This window comes from Enhydra lutris, unplaced genomic scaffold (assembly GCF_002288905.1).
Source record: "Enhydra lutris kenyoni isolate GAN:26980312 unplaced genomic scaffold, ASM228890v2 scaffoldscaffold59, whole genome shotgun sequence".
Lineage (NCBI taxonomy): Eukaryota > Metazoa > Chordata > Mammalia > Carnivora > Mustelidae > Enhydra > Enhydra lutris.
Genome location: NW_019154143.1, coordinates 2,057,962 through 2,063,723, shown reverse-complemented (window position 1 = coordinate 2,063,723; position 5,762 = coordinate 2,057,962). Strand labels below are relative to the sequence as shown.

Below are 5,762 nucleotides of genomic sequence, written 5' to 3'. Positions count from 1 at the left end.
GCTTCCAATCTCTGGCAACACAGTGGCCTCAGCTATGCTGGTTTGCCATTTGTGGCCTCCAGCTATCAAAATAAAGTGGTTGGATATTCACTATTTATACCAATCACTCATACCCTTAGTAAGCACACACTTCCAAACATACTTTGCCAGATGCTACATTGCTACTCCCCAATTCTGACACTGTCAGTCTCTCAGTAAGTGAAAACTCAGTGAGTCATAATCTTATTCTCCAACATGAATAATCCTAAACACAGGACTTTACACATGAGGCAGAATAACCCACCTGACCTTGCCTCTTCTTCAGCTGATATGTTTATTTGTTGCACTTGTTTTTATTGTCTCTTCCTTGTTACCTATAGATCTCCTGTGAGCTTTTTTTTTTTTTTTACAGTCTTGAGGTCCTTTATTTTATTTATCATGCCATGAATTCATAGGGAATGGGTTCCAGCAGTTCGGGCTCCTTTCTGTTGGTTCTCACGAAATGTGCTTCTCTGGGTGGAGGAGGATGACACTTCAGCTGAACCCAAGTACCTTTCTCTTTGGCTTCCTTCTTTTTCTGATCATTTTCCTTTACACACGTCAGGAAGCTATCTCGGCTCTTTGAATGTTTAATATGCTCAATGCGGACATTAATTCTCTTGGCAAGAATCTTGCCCTTAACTTGTTTGTTTACAACAATACCAACAGCATGCTGAGTAACATTGTAGACTCTTCCAGTTTTGCCATGGTAACATTTGTGGGGCATTCCCTTTTGAACAGTGCCCATTCCCTTGATGTCCACAATATCACCTTTCTTGTAGATTTGCATGTATGTGGCCAAAGGAACAACTCCATGTTTTCTAAAAGGCCTGGAGAACATGTACCGGGTACCTCTCCTCTTTCCCTTTGTGTTGGTCATTTTGGCAAATTATTGGAAGATGGCGGTTCTGCTCCTGTGAGCTTTCTTAATCTGTTTGGTCTGCATTAAACAGGTTTAAGTGTTAAGTGTGTGCTTGATAGTTTGGAGGAGAGAAACTCTTAATACCCGAAGGTTATTAAACTTGCAGGACAGGAGCTCTGTTACTCTTCCCCTGTCTTTATCCACACCATTCTATTTCTCTGGGTTCAATTATCCACTATTTTAACTTTGTCACATTGTTAGTGTTAACTAAGCAAGAATTTGCATGAGATATAAAGTAATAAAATTTAAGACCATGACTTTGAAGTCAGATGAAGTCATTACTCTACTTCTTTTGGTATATAAAACCTCTGGCAAGTTACTCAACTGTCTAGATCTATTTCTTCATCTGCCATGTGGGAAATCATATCTTTTAATTCAAAGGATTGGTTTAAATTAATCTGAATAATGCATATAAGTTATTTAGTTTAGTGGCTAGAATAAGTTATAAAATAATCATATTCTTTTTTTAATATATTTTATTTATGGGGCGCCTGGGTGCTCAGTCAGTTGGGCATCTGCCTTCAGCTCAGGTCATGATCTCAGGGTCCTGGGATAAAGCCCCAGCTTGAGCTCCCTGCTGAGGGAGGAGCCTGCTTCTCACTCTCCTTCTGCCCCTCCTCGCACCACCCCCTCCCCCGTCATACTCGTGTGTGAGCTCTTTCTCTCTCAAATAAAATCTTTAAAAAAAACTTTTAAAAAAATTTTTTTTTATTTAGAGAAAGCATGAGTGGGAGGCAGAAGGAGAGGGAGAAAGAATTTCAAGCAGACTCCACTGTGAGTGCCAAGCCTGAGTCAGGGCTCAATCTCATGACCCTGAGATCATGACCTGAACCAAAACCAAGAGTCAAAGGTTTAGTCAACTAAACCACCCAGGCACCCAATCATACTCCTATTAATGACATTTGTTTTGAGTGGCTACTATATTTTTAATATTCAGCAAGTTTTATGTCTTCCATATGCATGAGAAAGCAAGTTGTCTGGAAACTTAAAATTTTTCAGACTCTTCTGAATGTCCCAGGATACACACAAAAAAAGGAGTGGCCTGGATAAATGGAGAGGTTTGCTGATTCCATATGGGAAGAGAAAGTCCACGTGTGGGAGCTTATTGCCTTCTTTCTGCTTCTCAGAGATACCACTATTAAACTGGCAGTTTTATTTTCCACTATTCTTCTTTTCTGTTTCCCAATAAAGCACTTGAAAATTTACTTATTCCCTACAGTGAATGAGTTGTGTCTTTTGAAGTGATACTTCTACACCAACTTGCCTCGGAGTATATATTTGGCTATCCTGGTTCAGTGTCTCCGGCAATCTGGCTTTAGTCAAACAATGTGTTGAAGGATTTTGTTAACATATAGCTTAAGAGTAATTTAACAGGACTTCATAACCTATTCCCTTGCATCAGCTCTAAAAATCAACCCATTTTTGTCACTGTCATTGCTATTTCTTGATAGTTTTTTCTCAGACTCTCTTATATGATTATAATTTGTATTTCCATAATCATCTGTCTTTGTCACACTTGTCCAATGAAACAGTGAGTGCCAACTCAGTACCTGACATCCTGGCAAACTTAGTACTATCCCTGTGTATGTCTGGAGGCTTTGATCAGTCCACTGGGTCTCCCATGCCAGCTGTGGTGGGCCTATTAAAGGAACAGGATGTTTTGACAACCACTTTTCCCTACTCCAAATCCAACAGTACTAACTAACCTCTTAAAATAATTTTGGCCCTCCTTTCTGCCTGGGACTTTATCTTTGAATGTGTGTTGGCATAATGAGATATCAGGTGTTGTAACAATAGACACATTTTTGGCATGACATGCTGTTATTGTTAGTTTTTTTGTTTGTTTTTAAAGAATATGTGCATTAAATTGGTTGTGATACCAGAGGACTGGTTCTCATTCTCTACTCTCATACTTCTCCAGCTCTCCTCCTCCTCACTTTTGTAGGCTGTGCCTACTTTCTAAAGGCAAATACTCTCAACTTCTGCCTCTCCTCATCTCAGTTCCTAAAGTTCTCTTTGACCAGTTTTATTCACACAACTTCTTCCATCTCATATTTATACTGACGACTTCCACATCCATGCCTTGTCTGGGATTCGGTAGGTAAAATCACAACTTTTCCCTTTGAGGTGTGGGAGAAAAATATGAAATATCTCCAGAAGTTAGTTAAAAAGCAAAGTCTCAGTGGTGTTGCTAGTAAATTTGGAGTACTCAGGCAACTTGGCTCTGAGTTAAATTGGGCCCTCTATGTTTTCTCATCTTGAATTAATTTACTCACCCATTTCCAGGTAGAAGAGTGAAAGATCCCAGGCATCCACACTATGCAAGAGATCTGCCCTTATGAATTACCTAATGAAAAAAACAGAAGCAGTGATAAGTCTAGTGCACACGGACCAATGTCAAAAGGACAAAGAAAGAGATAGAATGAGAGAGAGAATAAAGACTAAGAGGAGAAGGAAGAGGCCTAAACTATGGTTACTGGGCCCCCGTTTCTCCATTCCAACTAGTTGGAGAAATGAGTAAAGAGAGAGCTGGATGTGCCCTTCTAACATTGTTTCCTCATAAAAATGGAAGTCCACTGGACTTCCACTGGACCTCCAGAGGACTAGAAGCTGATGAAGAATAGCGGAATACGTCCTCATCAAGAATGTGCTCTCAGACCGGCTTTATACATTTCATATACACACATAACCAGACTCTATGCGACATCTCCACCTGATTGTCTCACAGGAAATTCAAACTACAATATACACAATATACACAAACTCAACAAGAGGCCTGCTCCTCCCTCAGCCTGCCACTCCCCTGCTTGTGCATGCACGCTCTCTCTGACAAATAAATAAATCAATCTTAAAAAAAAAAAAGAACAGAATCATTAGGAAGCAAAATTTTCTAAAGCCTTGGGTGCAGACTATAGGTTATAAGCTGTAGTACCAGGACAGAGAGAAAGCAGGTAGAGCACGCATCAGGTTTATGGTGCCATAAAAGCTGTATATACCTGGCCTCCTTAACCTTCACAGCATGCTGTGAAGACTATAGGACATTGAATTTCAGAGTGTTTAACTACCTAAAGTCACACAGCTCATAAGTGTCTTCCAGCCTAACTTGGAATTCTATATTCCTTCCAATTCACAACCTGTTCTTAAACTAGTGCTCCTTTTCTCCAACTAAACCAAAGGCTTTTGTATTTTGTGTCTGACAGAAGAAGATACACACTCAAAGCCTAAGCAAAATGTCAAACTATAGCTTCCCTAAATACACATACCATGAACAGTAAACAAATGACCCTCATTCACTCACAGATTCATGCCTCGGGCATCCGTGCCAGATCAATAAATGCCAGATTCACTGTAGCTGAATAATAAAGTGGAATTCAGATGAGACTGACCTGGAATTTGCAGTTCCTCACTCTCTTATTCTAAAGTTGTTCTTGGTTCACCTTTGTTTCTCCATTAAAATCATGGAAAATGTTTTGAGTTAGAGATCTTTAGGGAATAAATTCAATTTCATTATTTAATGGTTGTGATAATTCAAAAACCAATGAACAGAAGCTGTTAGACTTGTTATACTAATGTGAAAATATATTTGTGTCAATTGTGGAGCAATTTATAACATAACTCACTGAAAAATATACCATACGAGTGTTTTATGAGGTCATTCCATCCCTAAATTTTTCTGTAAGATGTTAATAATTAGAAAATAAATCAGCATCCCTAACATTAAAATATAATTCAAATGTTATGGTGGCACTTTGGTAATAACAAAAAAAAATGAGCAGAAATACTACTATTACTACTTTTTATCATCCCACAAATTCTCCTTACATGCATAAAACATCTATACAGACAAATCTTCATTCAAATATCTCATTCCAATTTAGACACAGCTTTCCTTACAAACATATACCCAGACAAATAAAAATGGTGTTTGTAATCTGAAGAAAATAACTAAAAGTTATTTGGTTATCCTCTATCAGCTTAGTAGCAGGGATGAAGACAAATGAAAGTTTTCCATTTCTCTCTGTTCATTTCCCAGTTTTGTTGATCTTGAAACCAATTTGTGATGATGCTTTTGACACTGTTTCTATTCATGATCTTCTTTCCTATCCATTGGAGAGACATTATTACTAGGTGTGCTGGCTTTCATCAGTAAAGGCTGTGGTCCAGGCCAAGCCCACCCATCAACACTATTTAGAACAAGTTCATAGAACGTATTTATAAGTGAACTCTAACACCTTAGGTCCAAGTAGATACTCTTTTTTTCTGTTCATGTCTCCAATGGCAAGTGAATAGGTAGGTTCAAAGCCACAAAAGAGGCCATAATTTATAGAACAACAACTTCCCTGAAATCATTTGTAACACGTCAGCAAAACTTCTAAGAAAAGAGCAGCTCTCAAAGGAAAATCCCTTCCTTTAACTAAGGATTGCCTACACAATCTCTTAGGAAATAGGTTTAAGAAAAAAAAAGGTGAAGAAATTTAGTTGGTTATACTCACAAGGCAATAAAAAGATCTACTATAACATTTTTTTTCTTTTGGGAACCAAGTGTTTTTGTGGAATATTCTGGTGTATTAACCATGATTAGTAGCATTATAGAAAATATGTTCTAAGTTCTAAGAAGTTAATATATAGAATATTTTCAGAAGTCAATTTTTATGTTGAAACTTTGACTTCTTGACTTCTTCTAAACAACTCTATGACTTCCAAATTTATTGCAATGTAAACTGTTGCTTTTATACAGCTTAGTTTTTCTAAGGTACAATGGGAACTGTTTCTTTTTTTCTGCTAATTTAGAATTTTGACTTTGTGCATGATTAGCAGGATT

The 5,762-nt window shown here is 37.8% G+C and overlaps 1 pseudogene across 1 annotated transcript; it reads right to left on the bottom strand.

The window, feature by feature from the left end:
- Positions 1-393: 393 nt before the first annotated feature.
- On the bottom strand, positions 394-921 carry LOC111158475 (annotated as a pseudogene). The gene has a single exon (XR_002641356.1). The product of XR_002641356.1 is annotated as a 60S ribosomal protein L21 pseudogene (transcript).
- Between the last annotated feature and the right edge of the window lie 4,841 nt (positions 922-5,762).